This window comes from Leuciscus leuciscus (genome assembly GCF_965113295.1).
Source record: "Leuciscus leuciscus genome assembly, chromosome: 2".
In the NCBI taxonomy this organism is placed as follows: Eukaryota; Metazoa; Chordata; class Actinopteri; order Cypriniformes; family Leuciscidae; genus Leuciscus; species Leuciscus leuciscus.
In genome coordinates, this window is record NC_138726.1 from 56,312,048 (window position 1) to 56,332,359 (window position 20,312).

Sequence of the window (20,312 nt, forward strand, 5' to 3'; positions counted from 1 at the left end):
CTGAAAAAAGAAGGAGTTCGACATGAGCTCACAGTACCAAAGACTCCTGAGCAAAATGGAGTAGCTGAACGAATGAACAAAACACTGACAGAGGCAGTGAGATCAATGTTAGCGGATGCAAAGCTACCTCAGAAGTTCTGGGCGGAAGCACTGTCAACAGCTGTGTATCTGAGAAACAGAAGCCCAACAAAATCAGTGAAAGGGATGACTCCTTTTGAAGCCTGGACAGGTGCGAAACCAAAGGTTGATCATTTACGTGTATTCGGATGTACTGTATATGCTCACATACCCAAAGATGAACGGAAGAAACTAGATCCCAAAGCAAAGAAATGTATCCTTCTGGGCTATGGAACAGAAACGAAAGGATATCGGCTCTATGATACAAAACTCACAAAGGTGTTCTACAGTCGAGACGTGCTATTCAATGAGTCTGATCATGAAGTTGAGAAGGAGCCTGCTGAAAATGAGGAAGACACTGTAAAACGATATGTGGAATTTGACTGCCAAGAATCTTACAGTGGGGGCTCAGCAGAAGAAGAGATCCAAAGATCAACAAGAGTGAGAAAACCACCTGACTATTACGGAGAGTGGGCAACACTTACTAATAACCAAACAACTGAACCCAAAACTGTAAAAGATGTTTTCAGTAGTCCAGACAAGGAGAAATGGAAGGAAGCTATGAAGAAAGAAATGGAATCTCTGTATGCAAATAATGTGTGGGACCTGGTGGAACTGCCAAAAGATCGAAAAGCAGTGGGCAGTAAATGGGTGTTTAAAGTCAAGGTTGATGCTGATGGAACATTTGAGAGATACAAAGCACGTTTAGTAGCACAAGGTTTTTCACAAAAGTTTGGGTCAGACTATGACGAAACATTTAGTCCAGTAGTCAGATTTGAGTCAATTAGAACAATACTTGCTCTAGCTGTACAGCATGGACTAAAACTACATCAGATGGATGTCAAGACAGCTTTCCTGAATGGAGAACTAAAGGAGGAAGTGTACATGCAACAACCTGAAGGTTTTGTTGTCAAAGGAAAGGAACATCTAGTGTGCAAACTAAATCGCAGCATCTATGGACTGAAACAATCACCAAGGTGTTGGAACATCATTTTAGATGAAAAGCTGAAGAAGATGGGGTTTGTCCAAACTACAGCTGATCCCTGCATTTACACTGCAGCAACTGGTGAAATGTTCATTATTGCTGTGTACGTTGATGACATTCTTCTGGCTGGATGCAATGATAAACGGATGATGGAGGTGAAGAAAATGCTTTCAAAACAATTTGAGATAAAGGACATGGGTGAGCTAACTCATTTTCTTGGTGTGAAAATTGTCCAAAAACCAGAAGCTGGAGAAATCTGGATTGGTCAGACAACATATATCAAAAATGTGTTGGAGAAATTCGGAATGGAAAATTCAAAGCTAGTAAGCACACCAGTAGACATGAACTCGAAGCTCGTCAAACTCTCTGATGACAAAGAAGGACTGGATCCGACACAATTTCAGTCTGCTGTTGGTAGTCTGCTTTATTTGTCAACAAGAACAAGACCAGACATTGCTTATGCTGTAAACAATGTTGCAAGATTCTGTGCTAAACCCACAAAGCATCATTGGATGGCTGTCAAACGAATCATGAGATACTTGAATTGCACTCTGAATCTAGGTCTGCTGTATAGCAGGGACAAGCCAAAGGAATGCATTGGATTTTCAGATGCAGATTGGGCTGGAGACCAAGATGATCGCAAATCTGTTTCAGGATACATGTTTCAAATCAGCGGAGCAGCTGTGAGTTGGAGAAGCAAGAAGCAGACATGCGTAGCTCTTTCCACTGCTGAAGCTGAGTACATGGCATTGGCAAGCGCAGCTCAAGAAGCGGTTTGGATGCGACAACTGATGACAGGTCTAAAGGTAAATCAAACAGGACCGATGTTGATGTTTGAAGATAACCAGTCTGCTATCTGCATGGCAAAGAACCCTCAATTTCATGGACGTGCCAAACACATTGACATCAAGTACCACTTCATTCGAGAGCAAATTGCAAGTGGAGTTATAGACTTGAAATACTGCAACACTGAAGATATGGTTGCTGACATATTCACTAAAGGATTGAGTGAAGAAAAGTTCACGAAGCTGAGACAAATGGCTGGAGTTAAGACAGTTAATTGATCATTCTGTTTGCGAGTGAGAAGGAGTGTTGGAAAAAATTCACTCTTACTAGAATGATTATTGACTTTTGTGTATTTCAGTTAACGCTGTTAAAGTTATTAAGCTGTCTCTAATGTGAATTTCTTTTTTGGGTTTTGATGGTGTGACCACTGGGGGGAGCTCTGGACATATTTTTGTATTCTGTTAGCTAGCATTGAAGAAGAGCTGTATACGTTTGTCTGAACACGCAGTAAAGGAGGACGCACTTTTTGTTCTGTGCGTTTGGCTAAACAATGAGTACTCTGAGTCTTTACTAAAAAACAACAGATAGTTCACCCAAAAATGAAAATTCTGTCATCATTTACTCACCCTCAAGTTGTTTCAAACCTGTATTAATTTCTTTTTTCGGCTGAACACAAAAGAAGATATTTTGAAAAATGTCTGTAACCAAACAGTTGATGGACCCCATTGACTTCCATAGTATTTTTTTTTTTCCTACTATCCATCAACTGTTTGGTTACAGACATTTTTCAAAATATCTTCTTTTGTGTTCAGCAGAAAAAATAAATTCATACAGGTTTGAAACAACTTGAGGGTGAGTAAATGATGACAGAATTTTCATTTTTGGGTGAACTATCACTTTAAGCGAGGCGAATTTAAAAACAAACAGTTTGAAGGTAAAAGTTCCAACAGAGGGCTTGAATCACCAACGGTAAGCCAGGTTTCCGTAATAAATAAGCAGTCCAATTCACGCGAAGTAAAAAAGTCATTTATAATAAAAGTCTTATTTACCACCGATCTCAAATTGAGTAGACCCAGCCTGAACCGAAGCGGACTGTCCGTCAGCTCCTCCGACTGCCGCACCTGAGGAAAAGTGTGAAGATGGCTGAGGCACACTCCTCGACCGCAGATACGGGGAGAGCAGGGGGCAGTGTTTCGGAAAACACTGAAGCTTCCCCGGGCGCCGCCATTGATTAGCAGACCATCACCTGCTGTTAGCATTCCATTGACTCCCATTCATTTTGGCGTCACTTTGACAGCGAATAACTTCACATCTGAGGCGTTTAAAGACTCCATTTGTCCATTATTTATTTCTAAAGAAACACAAAAATGTATAAAAGGCTCCATTACCTTGTATCTTACGTTATGGCCCCGTAGAAGCAGTTTTTGTAAAAATAGGCTAACGATTGCGTCATAACCACGCGACTCTCTGTCGCACAGTAGAGAGATTGCCGTATAGACCGGAGAAGCTCGATGGCAATCAGGGGGACGTGGAGGCAAAATAACAAAGTAATTAATCAGAATACTTAGCAAAAGTTTCTCCTGCTCCTAGCGCATGGACACCTCCTACTCACACTCTCCATCTCTGCAAGTTTCAGAAGGGAATGATTCAGATTTCTCATGGCACAGCGACTAGAAGACTTACAACTGTCAGACAGGTTGCTCACGTCACATCGAGTGCTTCTAATTGACTTCACTTTTCTCCGTTGAATCCAATGGGGTCGCTGTGTCCATTTCTTTTACTGTCTATGGGGGAGAGCCATACAGACCAGAGGTCACCGTGGCTGGGACCAAGGGAGGACTCCACCCATATGACAGATCCAGGGAACGCCAGCGGACAAGGTAGTCGCCGGCCGAACACCTCCCCCGACGTCCCAAAGGCCGCACACCAGACCGCAAAGCCAGGTAGGACTTAAGCCTAACAGCACAGCCACCCCATTTTCCTGATGTGAAGTTAGACAGAGGGCAATGATTGAAATATAAAAAAAAAGAGATGGAAATATTCAGAAGCAATAAAGTGGACTCAAGGAAAGAGAAAGAGAGTGAGAAGGAGGAATGGAGAGACCAAATCAGAAATGAGAAAAAGAGAAGCAATATATCAGATGACACAATGATAGTAAGTAAAACGAGTTTTGTGTAATTCATGGCAGAGGTCATAAATTGGTTCAGTGCAGGCTGAAAGAAGAACAGAAAATATACAGATAATAGTGAGAGTCACAGGCCAACATGGGAAATGATTAGAGATGGTCTAACTTCAGAAGTATGTAAAGGGTAAAAAAAAAAAAAAAAAAAAGTCTTCACAGTTAGGCATAAGAGATGTTCATTGTTTTTTTTGGTTTTTTTTTTTAGTTAGTACAGTTAATTATTCTACCTTTTATTGCTAAAAATAAACAATATGGAGAAAAAAAATAGACACCCATATTTTTTTTTTTTTTTTGATATTGTTTAGGCTATTAAATAGTTACTAAAAGGCAAATTTCATTGTATTGTACTTGTTACTGTGGTGGGGCGATACTTAAAGAGGTCACTAGATGGCGCAGAGCGCTCGGGAGGAACTTCAAACCCTTTAGGAGGCAAAAGCGCTGCAGAATAAATACTGCAGTTGAGCTGAACGCAAGCTAAAGTTTCTGTCTCATTGTTTCTGCAATACAGGTGGGTTAATGTTCCTCAAAACTGCAGGCATGTATCCCAGTGTAAGAGATAAGAGTGTTGTGAATTCTTAGTGAGTATGTGCAGTGTTTAGAGTTGAGTAGTTTTGCCGTAATATGTGTAATAGTGATGTTCAGCTATACACTGCCATGCCAGGCTAGCGGACCTGTTGCTAATGAGTAACCCACAGTACAATAGAAACGCTAATGGTCTCTTTTGTGTTGTTAACTTATCTGAAAATGCATTCAGTGCTAATGTGTGTATAACACATCATGTTAAACGGTTTTCCTGTGTGTGTAAGCATTGTAGTTAACTTTAAATGTGATGTAAATGTAGTAATTTGTGTAATATGATGGAACTGTCGAACTTTGGAAAATGTTTGTTACAATTACCAAATGAGAACAAGTTAGTTTTTTTGTTGTTCGACTGGTCGATATGTAATTCACGTCAAATGAAACACAATGAAAAGTATGGACATGGATATGGTTTATTTTACTGTGTTTCCGTTATTCACATATGTTATCACTACTTTGGTATTTTCTGAAGATATGGTGATATCTTACATACTTGAAAGGACTTTGAAATACCTGATGCTACAACAAGCATTTTGTTTATTACCTCAGGGAGTCGAATATTATTATTTTTGTCCTTTGTTGAAGCAGAATAAATACTGTAGTTGAGCTGAACACAAGCTAAATGTAGAACTTTCCAGCAGATGTAACAATAATATATATTACAAGTGATGGATGTTATTATTATGTTCTGGGGTATTTGAGAAAAGTGTGTACATTTACCACCTTATTCCAAATGCAGGCATATTTATGTTATATTTCATATATGTTATAATCTTACTAGGTTACAGGTTTGTTTTATCATCATAACTGGTCTCCAGACTGTGTGTCTGTGTGTATGCGTAATTAGTCACAGTGCGCAGGCGTCTCGCCTTTAGGTTTCATTTTCATTCAGTTGATGGTCAGGACTGGTACGCCTTGAGTGACTATAAACTAGCATTGCTAGTAATTCAGATCAAGAATTAATATCACATGATTGTGTAATTTCATTAGTAAATTCTGGTGTTTGTGTTTTCATTGCAGGTTTACAACCTAACCTAACTAGCTAACTAACATGCTAAGTAACGTCACTAATATCCAGCTGACAGGCTAGCGTAGCGGTAGCATTCAGGCTACCTAGTTTGTGGATGATTATTGTGTATGTGTGCGAAATAAAAGCTCATAAAGTGACACGAGTTGTATCCGCCGTACTTGTCCTGAAACCCTTCCAGTGGGGAGTTTATTGAGCTATAGCAGGTAGCTTAGTAGAAAACTGGACACTAAAGTCTCTCTCTCATTGTTTCTGCATACAGGATTTAAGAACAGGATATGTATCTGTGAGAAGAGATCGGGAAGAGGGAACTGGTGGTGGGTGTTACGAACTAGCTCTATGAAATATTAATAATCAATAATAACTGGTTATACTTGGTTATGAATATTTGGATCAGTTCATATAATTAACTTAATGTAGTAAAATTAATATTAAAATCAACCCACCCATTCGTCGTTTACCAGAAGAAGAGAGAGAAGAGCTTGTGTAGCGACCATTTAAAGCCTGAGAAAGGTCCACCCTTTCAGGGTCGGCTCAACCAATAAGAAAGGGGGAATTTCCAAGCGGGAGATTCCTCTGTTGGGAGGTGGTTAGACATCTGCCTTCCCGTTTGTGTCCATTAATGCTCAGCTAGATATAACAAACACACACTGCATTCTAAGAGAAGGTGATACACTAAAGTGTGAGTCATTAAATGAGGATTAATTAGATAGGAGTCATGATACAGATGGGGATAGATTGACCGTTGGTTGTATAATAAAATACATACCGTAGTATCAAATACATAATAGTACACAAGACAGTAAATCATTCACACAGTTTCTGGGATGCATGTTCATTTATAGATCAGTTCGCCTATGATTAATGCAGCAAAGTCTGTATTAAAGGCTAAATTAACAGCAATAAAACCTACTTATCTGATCGTGGTCATGGTAACCAAGACCTTATTGCCCTTGTTGGGGGGATGGGACCACAGATCCCATTTTTTAAAATATTATTTGTTAAACTATAACAAATACTTGTGTCTGATTTGTCCCAGTCGTTACATGGGTGTGTTACTTTTATTCATTCAGGAATACAGTATAGAATGGTGGGGAAAGGAAGTGAAATATATGTGGTGGTTGAGGTATAGAAGGAAGACAAGATAGTAATAATTCATTTTTACAATCCATGTAAGCAAATGACATTGGAAGAGATGAAGAAGATAGAAGGGCACAGCAGAGAGATGGTGATCTGGTGTGGGGATTTCAATGCCCATAGTATTATGTGGGGAGGAAGTGTGATTGATAGAAATGTGCAGCTGATTGAAGAAATATTGGATGAGATTAATTTGATCTGTTTGAATGATAGGAGAGGTACACGAATAGATATGAGAACAGGTCAAGAAGTGGTGTTAGATCTAACTTTAACAAATAGTAGGTTAGGGGGAATAATTAAATGGAAGGTATTAAGGAAATGTACTAGTGATCACTTTCCTATTTTGATAGAGAAATGTGTATAAATAAGAGTGTAGAGAGAAATGAAATGAGAGAAGGGAAATGGAAATATGAGAAAGCTAACTGGACTGAGAATGTGAACATGGTGGAGGATGGTTTACACATAAATGATGTAGGAGATGAAATAGAAGCTATAAGTGAGAAAATTATAGGGGTCATGAAAAATGCAGCAGTTATTTCTAAAAGCAAAGGAAGAAGAAAGATTAAAATGGTACCATGGTGGAATAAGGAGTGTGATGAAGCTATTAGAAGGAAAAGGAGAGAGTAAAAGAAGGTAAGAAGTAGATTATGTAGATTAATGTCATCTCATTGTGACACTTTTTGCGTGTATAGAGCGAGCCTTTCACTGATGGTTTACAGCTTAACGGGAGTTACACCCATAATTCAGGCAAAGTGTCATGGGACGCAGGAATAAGGTGTGGATACAGGTGAACTGATGGCTATTCTGATAGCAATACAACTAATTAAGGAAATAGAAATACAAAATGCGGTCATATGTTCAGATTCATATTCAGCAATAGTCAGTATTTATAACCAAAAGTCAGAATCAAGGCCAGACATAGTAATGGAAATCCGTCAAAACCTCTTTGAGTTAAAAAAAGATAAAATAGAGGAACAGTTTATGTGGGTTCCAGCCCATGTGGGAATTAAAGGGAATGAAGAAGCAGATATATAAACTAAGCAAGTAGTAGATGACGAAATAGAAATTGAGCTACCACATAGTGTACGAGAAATAAAATCAGTCATAAAAGAGAAAGTGATTCAAAAGTGGCAACAGTATTGGGATAATGAGACTAAAGGGAGACATTTATATGCAATACAAAAAGTGGGAAAAGGTAGAAAGAGTGGGGGAAATAGGAGGGACAAAAATATAATTACAAGATTAAGGATGGGACATACAGGTTTGAATACAACGTTACATCTAATATCTAAACATCCAACGGGAATGTGTGAGAAATGTGGACAGAGTGAAACGGTAGAACGTGATTATAAATTGTAAGGATTGTGATGAAGAAAGAGAAGTGCTAAGAGAAGAAATGTGGAAGAATGAAGGAAAAGAGTTAACATTAAAGAATATATTAGACTCAGATAGAGGAAATAGTATTGGTAAAGGTGTTGTTTCAGTTTCTGAATAACACAGGATTAATTAAAAGAATGTAGGAGAAATGTATAAGAGAGGTTGAGGGTGCGGATAAGATGATGATATACTGTGTAAAGGAAAGAATATCTGAAGGAAAACAAGGATACATTCCACTATATATATATATAGTGGGGGTGGTTAGAAGGTGTTAAGAGGAATAGGAAAATGTTTCTGAGCCAAGCTACCTGATGATGGCAGTACCTGATGATGGACTGTTTAGTGTGGTTGCCAATAAAAGACAGCAGAAGAAGAAGAAGAAAAGAAGAAGAGCCGTCACAGGTAGAAGCCATTTAGATCTCAAATCACAAAGAAATGGAAAAGGTTGGAAGTTCAGATGATTACTCATGTAATGTCATGTTATGTCATGAGACTATTCTAGACTGTTATATTTTTGATATTGTCTAGCCGGCATCTCAGAATTTTTCACTGGTTGCGACACAATTTTCAAAGTTCATTTTGTTCAAGTGTTAGAATGTTAAGGCCTAAAGGAGAAGTAATTGGTTAGATGTTAGAATAATGATTCTTTTGATATACAGTTTACTATTTTATTCCAAAAAAAAAACACATCACAATTGCCGTCTGTGGAGGGGTCAGAAGGTCTCGGATTTCATCAGCAAGATCTTCATTTGTGTTCTGAAGATGAACGAAGGTCTCACGGGATTGTAACGACATGAAGGTGAATAATTAATGACAGAAACTTCATTTGTGGCTGAACTAACCCTTTAAGGGAGAGTATAGGTGGCTCTTAAAAGAGTCTCTGGGTTCCCTGATCAGACAGCCGAGCTGCTAAACACATTTATGCTCGTGTGAGGGATGATGTTTTACGTGGATACTGGAACAGGCCTTAAGCACTAAGCCTTGTTTACGCAATAGATAATGCAACCAAAATTTACATCGCAAATATGGAAACATTTGTATTCGTGCTGAGAGTTGTAGTTTAAGTTTCGCTTCAAATAAATTTGTTTGGCTTCATTGTTCATAATATAGCCATAAATATAATTTAATATAATCTTTATAATGCCATTATATTCGACATTTAAGAGAGTTTCTTTTATATTCTGAAGAGTAGACTAAACTAAAAATAAGTTATCAAATAGTATTTAAATAACTTAAGGTTCTCTTATGGAACATCACAGTCGAGACACATTGGTTGCTTTGATTTTAGTTGTTCACTTCTACAAACTGGAATAAAAGTTGAAAATAGACATTAAAAGAGCAGCATAATAAAAATGACTAAAAAAGTAAATAGTTAAATGTTTACTTGTGTTACTCAACATGATGTCCTCTTTGTGACATACACTCTATAGGCCTATGTGAAATGGATTTGACATTTCATATTTATGAATAATTAAAAATAGAGAGCTTGAACATACTGTTTGGGTGTTAATATTCACCCACTATTCTATTCATTTAAATTACATTTGTAGGTTGACTTATGTCACAGCGCACATACTAAAATATCTATTAATTATATATATATATATATGTGTGTGTGTGTATGTATATATATATATATATATATATATATACATAATGTATATATGTATATGAAGAGTTCAGATGCAAAAGCCTCTAAGTGCCATCTGAAATTTTCTTCTAGAATGATCATTTGTATCAAGCTTGTATATTTAAGTTCAGTAATTTTACTTAAATGACAATTAATAGGTAATTTTTATTGCCATTTAAGTGAAATTACTGAACTTGAATATATGAGCTTGATAAAAATGATCATTCTAGAAGAAAATTTCAGATGGCTCTTAGAGGCTTTTGCATCTGAACTCTTCATATATATATATATATATATATGTATGTGTGTGTGTGTGTGTGTGTGTAAGTAGTTTATTCAGGAATACATGGCCTCTCGGCCCATAGTTCTAAAGTTACAATAGCTTGACAGATGCTCTTTTTTTCATTCCATGATATATGTACAATGCTAATCTCCATGCATGCTTTGACTCACAAACCTGTGACACATCAACACAAACATCACCAACAAGTGTGAGATCACTCAGATATTTCTTACGCAGATCCATATACAAAGAACAGTCATACAAAAAATGCTTCTCATCTTCAATCGCAGAGATATTAGTTCGTTTACAATAACTACAAATTCTTTCTGTCATTGGTGTATTACTCCATCTACCCTTTTCAATAGCCAAACAGTGTCCTGAGCATCTGAATAACAACAAAGATCGTAACAACTGTATGTTATATACAGATGCAATGTAGCTCTCCTGTACCACCATTGATTTGCATTGTGAATATTCAACTTCTTATTATCTAAGACTGATGTGTACCATGCATTCTGTGCTCTTTCTCTTAATCGTTGGTTCAGAATAGATGTAAATATTCTTGTATCACCTACACTTTGGGCCTCCCAAGCACTAGAGAAACCATTGAGATACAATAGAACTCGAATGCAGGTAACCCATGTTTTTCTACCTACTTCACATCCAACTGAAAGAGCATATTATAACATTTTCTTGGATACCGGTAATTAGGCATGTACACTAATTTTATCCAATACATTATGCACCTTTTTATATAGGTAGTGGATAATGCAAATCTACCCAGGTCGCCCAAAACAGCTACATTGCTCACACTCGAACTGATACATAAGAGTCTCTTACAGAAGGACAACTGAACATTCTCAATACATTCCACAGGCTCAAAGCCCCATATCTCAGATCCATAATACAAGATGGGTTCAACCATATGGTCAAACAAGTACAGCGCTTGGTTACAGCTACATTTCTGCTTACGGACAAACCTTAATAAAGAAAGCATTGCCTTCTTTCCTTGGTTTGCTAAGTGTTGTCTGGTTTTCCACCATGACAATTTTGGTGTAAACCACATACCCAGGTATTTATAAGCACTGACCACTTCAATCTGCTCCCCAGCAAAATAAATTTTTTCGTTCTTATTTAAAACTCTCTTCTGAAAACCATAACTTTAGTTTTACTCAAATTCACTCTCATACTATATCTGTTACAGAATATTTCGAGCTGTTCAATTTCCTTCTGCAATCCACCAATTGTATCTGACACATTGGCCATATCATCAGCATACAAGGTCTGCACTTCTGTGATATTTTCAATCTGTATACCTTTACAGCTTTCCTTTATCATAGTTATATATTCGTTTAGGAAAAGAATAAACAAAAGAGGACTCACCATACAGCCCTGTCGTACACCAATGGTACATCCAAAATACTCAGTTAAACCATCAATACCTTTCACACATGATTTAAGTTTAGAATACATAGATTTCAGTACACCAAAAACTTTTCCACCAATACCATTCCTAATGAGTGTAAAATACAAGAGATTATGCTGGACACTATCAAAAGCTTTGGAGAAATCGATAAATATACAGTACATCCTTCCTTTTCTCTTCGTAATATATTTCTGAACGACTGACTGTAGGATAAAAATATTATCCATTGTGGAATAACCTGACCTATAGCCTGATTGTTCTTCGTAAAACATGTTATTTATTTCTACAAAAATTGTTAATCTTCTGTTCAAAATCTTTGTAAAAATTTTAACGAGTACATTAAGCAATGAGATTCCTCTATAATTTTCAACATTGTTTCTATCACCACCTTTATATAATGGGCAAATCACGGCCTCTCACCAGGTCTCAGGGAAGTCTCCTGTATCTAATATTTTATTATATAGAGAAAGCATGATAGGACATAACGTGTGTGATGCTGCTTTCATCATCTCAATAATAATTCCATCTGGACCAGGGGCTTTTCCATTGCTCATAGACATAATAGTTTTAAGCATTTCATCATAGGTAATGTTGCTTTCCAGAACTTCAACGATAAAAAGTTGAACTTTCATGAGTGTTCTATATAGCAGCCAATAGATTTAAAAGATTTGTGGAGTTTTTCTTTTAAATACTTTAATCTTGCAGCAAAAATATAAAATTAGACCCTTGAAATAAGTTGATTTTGTGTTATGACATGCATTTCAGTCTGGGAGACCAGCCATAAATGTCTTAACATAATTAGCTTACGGCATCTTTCTCTACATGGATGTGATTAAATGTGCAATACATCTGCTTTTTAAAGATAATATGTGTGGCAGTGGCTCATAAAAGAGCCTTTGTGTTGTGTGTTGAGCTGAGCTCGCTCTACTTTGAGCTGGTGTATTTGGTCACAGCCTTTGTGCCCTCAGACACGGCGTGTTTGGCCAGCTCTCCGGGCAGCAGCAGACGCACGGCGGTCTGGATCTCTCTCGATGTGATGGTGGAGCGCTTGTTGTAGTGAGTGAGACGAGACGCTTCACCGGCGATGCGCTCGAAGATGTCGTTGACGAAAGAGTTCATGATTCCCATCGCCTTGGGAGGAGATCCCTGTGTCGGGATGAACCTGCTTCAGGACTTTGTACACGTAGATCGCGTAGCTCTCCTTCCTGGACTTTCTGCGCTTCTTTCCGTCCTTGCCGGCAGTTTTAGTGACGGCCTTCTTCGAGCCCTTCTTGGGTGCAGACTTCGCTGGATCAGGCATGATGCTAAGTTATATCAGAGTGCTGTCATCGTGACTTTTGAAATTGAAAGAGAGCGTGCTAGTCTCCTATTGGCTGAAGTCTGAACACATCATCAAGCCAATCAGTGATCTTCCCTCCAAACTCCAAACCCCTTTCTGCTACTGACACCTCACACGTCACGCAGTAGCAGCCTACTATTTACTATTTAGTCCTTTTAAAGCTGCAGTAGGGAGTTTTTAGAAAACGTTGACTTAGCCTGAAAATTTGAACAAGCACAACTCACAGGTCACTCCCCCTCGCTCTCTGCTGCACTACAGCCCTCCCTCCACAGCTCCTCCCCCACCACAACAGAGCCTGCCGTTTACACGCAGGCTAGTAAGCAGGGTCACTGATGACGGCGAATAAACAGTTCGGATAAACACATTCACTGGTAGGGACGAAACATCAACAATATGCTTTACATTGACTATGGCCTGCCCATACTTTGACTACAAACTTGGTCCTCAAATCATTACGTATTTGGCAATACATGTAATGTAACTTTATAACGTTGCACTCTTTCTATAAGTTATAAATAGCTAGTAAGATATAACGGTAACTAACGTTACAGTACGTAAGTAATTATTCTAGCGATATGTAATGCTAAATAAGGTTTGCTAGTACATTATTTCAGCAACATGACAAGCCAGTGAATTAGCAGGTTTCTATTGTTGCTTTGCACAGTGCGTGACATTTTATCTGTATGTTATGCGGCTAGAGTTTTGACACCGAGTCAATGGGCTCTGACGGGCTTGTTTATCGTCATCGGTCTTTTTCCGTTTACCTGTCTTTGTTGCATGAGCTGGTGCCACTAGAGAAATTGGCAGTTTTGGTTGTTTGTCCACCATTAGCACATCTGCGGCACACCGGCTATCTTGATTTTGAATGACGGTACTCGCTGTGCAAGAGAGGGGTGTGATCAGCGCATACACGCTTGATTGACACTGCTAAGACACTCCTCCTGGCTCTGATTGGTTGTTTCTGACCGGGAGCGGTGTATTTCTGCAAATGGCAATAGGACCACTGGGAGGAGCCAGAGGAGCTTTTTTTTTTTTTTTTTTTACACATTATCTCTCTCATATTCTACTGTCAGGACATAATGACAGTTTTAACAAAAACACAGTAAAAAATACATTTTTACGAAAGTGACCTACTGCAGCGTTAATGTATAGTTGCATTACGTTTTCATTTACTTTCATTTACTTTATTTCTTAATGTTTTATAGTTATGTTCATTCACGCTTTGAATTACCATTGTGTATACCGTGCTATATGAATAAACTGACTTTTCATTACTTTATTCTGCAATAGGCTACTATTATTAATAATAATGATGTGTGACTAAAATCTAAACAAATCAAGCTTGAAGCAAAATAGTTTCATAGTTTACTGGAATAAACATGTTAACATCTCAGCTAATCAGACAGCTATTCAGATTTCATCAATTAAATATTCTCATTTTCATATCGGTATTAACATAGAAATGTATTTGCTCAATGACATAACATTTCAGAAAGCCAATGAGAATCAGTTATAGAGCCGCTCACAAACCAAGAGTTCATAATGGGTCCAACACCCAATAATAGCGACTCCGCAGAATTCCACCAAAATATACTGAGTAGAAAACTACAAATAATGTCTGCAGAGCAGAACCCACTAATAATTAAAATGAAAAACGAGCCATTAAAATTCATGCCCATCTAAAAGCGATACTAAGACCCTGCATCACAAAGCTCTACTGTATCTGACCACAGAGAGAAGGCCCTCAATCACAACTTAACAAATGTCAAACATGTTAAACCCTAAAACAAAACCCCAATCACAACAAATCAAATGATTAAAACATGCAAAAACTATTTTTTTTTTTTACACTGGGCAGAAGCAACAACTTTAAAGTAAATTAGAATGTTTTTTGTCCCTAAACAGAGAATAAATTGTGAGTTTGAGTTGCTTGATTAACTCTCTTTGCTATTTTCTGCAGGTTTTTAGCTCTGCAGAAGCTGTTGGTTCCTCATCGCATGTGGTTTTACACGTCCGAGGCCTGCTGTCACTTTGCTGTTTGTTTTGTTTCCAGGAACATTGTAACCACATGTTTTAACGTACAGTCACAGGATTCTGCCCTGATGCTGAGTTTGGGGTCAGTATCTTCATCAGCTTCTCTCTGTACATCCACTTCCTATACGGATATTTGAACACTTTCTCACGTACAAGCCTGGAAATAAACATTTACATTTTACATGTAAACCATATTTTATCGAAATAATTATTTTGTCCATGTTTTCTTTTTATTGGCTGTTTAAATGTTATTTAATAAATCTTTATGTATCCTATGTGTATTCAAATAGTAGATGTATCATTCATGATACGGTACCAGTTTTGAACAGCTTTAGATGTAGAGATATTTATAACTCAGTTCAAAATGACATCTCTTTTTTTCACAGTTTCTGCCAACAAAGCAATATGATTTCAACACTTTTTCAGCTGTGGTATATGAGTTTTACCAATTTTAACCAACCTTATCTTTGTGTTTTCTGTACTGTACTGCACTGGTTTGTATCTCTCTCTCTGTGTGTGTGTGTGTGTGTGTGTGTGTGTGTGTGTGTGTGTGTGTGTGTGTGTGTGTGTGTGTGTGTGTGTGTGTGTGTGTGTGTGTGTGTGTGTGTGTGTGTGTGTGTGTGTGTGAGAGAGTGAGTGTGACTGTAACTGTAACTTAAGGACTCTTCCTTAAAGCAAAGGTGACCCCCCCAAAAAAATTCCTCAACAAAAAGACTACAGAAAACAGACACAGAAAAACAAATTTAATGAACAACACAATTCATTCTCACTCAAAGATGTTAATAGCCAAAAAACACTCCATGAACCCCAACAAAACCCCAACAACTTTACACAGAATAATACAATTTAAAGAAACTAATTACATGACTAAACCCCAAAAAACACACAAAAAGTACAAAAATCACATCATATATAAAATAGAAGACATTTACCAGAAAACATACTCCAAATCAAATGAATTCGAAAGTAAACATAAACCTCATACAAATGAAAGTTTCACATGTTTCAAAGCGTCGAGAGTATGGAAGGTTGGCTGGAAACACGAGGCCATCCCGGCCTCGTGTTTCAGGGGTATACGAAAAAAACAAACAAAAAAACAAACATCAAATGCCCCGCGATCCAGTCCCATTTACAACAACCATTAAAGCTACCAGCAAAGCTAAATCAGGCCTGATCAACTGCTGAGATGAAACGAGATCAGGCCTGACCAGTGGCCTAACAAACCATCCATAATATTTGCTTTTGCATTAAATCACAATACCCTAATTTAGTAGAACAAAACTACATATTGTTCAACAAGAGATAAAATGATTGATATTCACTTAGCTCACCCAGATAATGTCTTTGCAAAAAACATACAAGGAAGAGCTATTGGACATAACGCTTCAATGCATAAGACAAAACCCGGGCTGTGTCCCAATTCAGAGGCTGCATCCTTCGAAGGCCGCATTCGATGGCCGATTGTGTCAAAGCGGTGTGACGAAGGCTATTTCAATTCGAAGGCTTCTACAAATCCTGCCTCCAAATGTGTCCTCCGTTTCCCATGAAATGAAGGATACAACAGATGGGCTGTGTCCCAATTCAAGTGCTGCATCCTTCGAAGGACACGGACTTTAAAAGCCGCGTATTGTCACTGGTGCTCAATAAATTCTGGGGTAGGAAAGTCTAGTGACGGGACGGTTGATCCGGGGCTCTGATGCTCCAACACAGTTTTCAAAGCACTATTGTATCACACACTGTACCGATGCTTGTATCGAAACGACAATACCACGTGATTGATGATGTTTGAAGCTTCGAACGTCATGCTTTGGGAAGTTTGGGACAGCTGGTTTGAAAAAAATTGGCGCTTCGCGACCTCATCTGATGATGCATAAAAATGGAAATGATTATCGAGGGGGCATTATTTAAATGATGAACACTATACTTCCCTATACCATAAAATGTATTTTTTTTAAACCGAACACCCAAAATATTTCTTCAATAACAATTACTATAATTATGATCACATAATTGTGTATATACTGTATATATGTATACTTTTTTTTCTTTTTTTTTATGTGAATCCGTTGACCAGGCTACACATTGTTGTGAGTTGTGGTCTCAGTGGCACAAATTAATTTCGATGATATTAGACAGAACTGTATTGATCGACTTCTGAAGCATTGTTTTGTCACGTGCTTTTTCTGCTCTGCTGTGATTTGTTCAATACCACCAGATGTCACTAATGCGCATTGTGTTAAAAGCTACGAGTAAAGAACCTTTTTTCGACACAAATTGATGAAAGCCTCAAAATGCTTCAGAAAGCCTTGGTTTCCTATCACTAGACAAGGCCATGAATGATCCATCTGTTGTATCCTTCATTTCATGGAAAACGGGGGACACATTTGAAGGAGCCTTCGAACTGGGACAGCCTTCATCGAGCTGATGTGATGCGATCGGCCTTTGAATTGGGACACAGCCCACATCTCGAGGTCTCTTCAGTTTTATGGCGGGTAGCACCAACATTAAGGTGTATTATCGCCACCTACTTTGTTGGAATGTGGACGCATTTCATTATTATTATTATTTTTTAAATCTAAATTCAATTAATCAGCTCTGTTCTCTTCAAATAACAAAATACACTCTCTAGTCCACAAGTAATTGAAGAGTTCAGATGCAAAAGCCTCTAAGTGCCATCTGAAATTTTCTTCTAGAATGACCATTTTTATCAAGCTTGTATATTTAAGTTCAGTAATTTCACTTAAATGACAATTAATAGGTCATTTTCATTGCCATTTAAGTGAAATTTGTGAACTTAATTATACAAGCTTGATAAAAATGGTCATTCTAGAAAAAAAATTCAGATGGGACTTAGAGGCTTTTGCATCTGAACTCTTCAATTATTTTGTTAAAATTTTGTTCGTCCACTCCCACCAAAGTTCCCTCTGTTTCTCATTCATTAGAATACTTTTGAGAGACAAATGACACGTTTTTATTAAGCTTGGTATGCCCAACCCTTAATCTTGTTAAAATATTTTCCTCTTTGGTGCTTCTTTTAGCTATCCTCACTACTCCTACTTCTTATTGTATTTCATAAAGTTGACGGAGCCTACGGTGTTTCCTGTGTCCAATTTTTGTTGCCACTCTTTAGTGTTGGTGTGGTTTGTAGGCGTACCTTGTGGCGGAAGTCAAAGCATTAATTGTTTCTAAAAGTAGTCTTCATTTTTGGAGGCCATTGGTGGTTGAAAATGAAAATTCAGAGTCACAGCAAATCACTTCATTTACAGAGGCTTCTTTCAGCTCATCATTGAAGATGTTTTGTTAACTTTAGCAGCTGATTAGAGAGAATATGACAGAGAGTGTCTTTAGTTTAAGAGGCCTAATAGAGGTTAGCTCATAGTTGTGGTTTGACTTCTGCTCTGTTTCTGTTCTGTGGGTTTACCCGACTAGAGGAAATATTTATGCCCTTTCTGCATCTTTAGTTTCATAAACCTCAAAATATCACCATAAGACCAAAGATTCACAGTAACATAACGTGCCTGTCATTTTCATTGACTTCCCCATCAAATCCATCTGTCTGTGTACAGGAAGGCCTGAATGAAGCACTTCTCGTTTCTAAAAGTAGTCACTTTCATGGCGCTACGCTCCTTTTAGAGAAGAAATGAACATGTTTTAAATCCTGTTGCGGCCGATCATCAGTCCATCTGACCTGAATCAAAATCACTTTATCTGTGTCACTTTGTGTGACTGTATTATTCACTTTCATTTGTAGGCTATTGGTGTTCATTGCAACTGGAGTCTCTGATATTTTGAAAGTAGTAAAATAATTGAAATATCTTAAAATGTATTCCTTTGTTTACTTTCTCATGTATTTAAATAGCATCAATCACACTGGGCTTGAAATGTTGACAAATCGCTGCAAGTCTTCTGTGTGCAATATGAGGATGTATACAATAACAGCAAAGCGGTAGAAGATTTGTATCTGATCATTTTACAGAAATAATGACAAACACATTGGATAACTTGTTAATTATATAAATGTTGCAGCAATATTTCAAATGCATTCACTTTTTTAGCAACAAGTAATGCGGTAGCGTTATTTGCGTTTGCAGATCAATGCTGGTCAAACAGAGCTGAAAGTTGTCCGACTCGACCGCTCTTTTCTCCCTGGTTTCAGACACTCTTTCGTCTGCTTTCAAGACGAGGCCTTTGGCATCTTAAATTACTCTAATTACAATGACTTCTTATCATTGGGGTCAGACACAGATTTATTCTAACATGTTAACTTAATATTGCTTTATACAGAATAGCATTTCTATAAATTCTCCATAGTGATAATCTCATGAATTGTGATGTGCTTAATTGATCTGGAAACATTACTTTTTATGTCCAGTAGGTGGCCATCACTCAAGTTCATTGCAAGTATGCATCAGCCTTTTTTTTTTTTTTTTTTTTTTTAAGGGGATGAGCTTATAAAGCCTATGGAAAAACGTATGAGATACATGGAAAAATGTATTACTGGTCAGCGCCACCTATTGTCCAGGCGTTAATTATCCGAAGGCGATCAATCGTTTTGCAATTTGCATTCGGTGTGTGTGCATCACACTCGCTCAGTGTGAAAGCGCCTTTACACCAGTAGCCCTAAACCAGATATCACATGGTGATTTCACTTTGTATTCACTGTCTGCAGTGTGAGGCTGTGTGAAGTGCGAGAACAATTACTGTAAAAACTTTTTTCAAGTAGATGAACAGAGCAGAAACAACCTGCATACACCAAAAGACAAGCTAAATATCTTAGAATGGCTCTCTCTTTTCCTTTCTCTTTTTTCATGTACTTCTGTGTAGAGTTTTGTCTCCTCCTCCCTCATCTCTTCTTGAAGTGTGAAATGACTGTTTAAACACAGGAAGTGTGTGTGTTTTAGCACACAGCGCTGTTAAAACAGTCTATTAATGTGACAGTATGGGCTCCAGTGCACTGCCTCTCATCTGTGAGTATCTTAATATCTTCTATTTCTAATGCAATGTATTCAGCTGAAGATGGGATACAATAATGAGTGTTGTGTAGGAGAGTCTATATATGAATCCACAGCTTCACTGTATTCTTCATTGTTCAAATTCATTGTGATGATATGTTGCGTGTTGATCAGACAAAGAGGTTGATGATGCATTTATCTGTGTGATAATGCTTGTGAAAGATGGAGGCAATGTGTGCATGTATTTTTGCTTAGTTTTGTTGTAATGTTTCTTCCTATTTCAAGTAGTTCAGTTAAATCAGGGGCTGTATACACAAAACATGTTTTCTTACGACTAAGAGTTCTCCTAAATAGCAGTAAAAGTTCTTAGTTAATAGTTTTCTCTTAAACCCTATTCACAAAGCTGTTGAGATCAACGTTTAATAAGGAAGAGAGAGAGAGAAGTCTTAAGCTAAGAG

General features: G+C 37.7%; 1 protein-coding gene and 1 pseudogene across 2 annotated transcripts in view; one reads left to right on the forward strand and one right to left on the reverse strand.

The window, feature by feature from the left end:
• The window catches only part of LOC309493192 (obscurin-like), a 404,602-nt gene that overhangs the window by 295,189 nt on the left and 89,101 nt on the right, over nt 1-20,312 (forward strand). The gene's annotated exons all lie outside the window — the stretch shown is intronic.
• LOC309493319 (histone H2B-like) lies at nt 12,429-13,930 on the reverse strand (annotated as a pseudogene). Its single transcript has one exon. The product of its transcript is annotated as a histone H2B-like (transcript).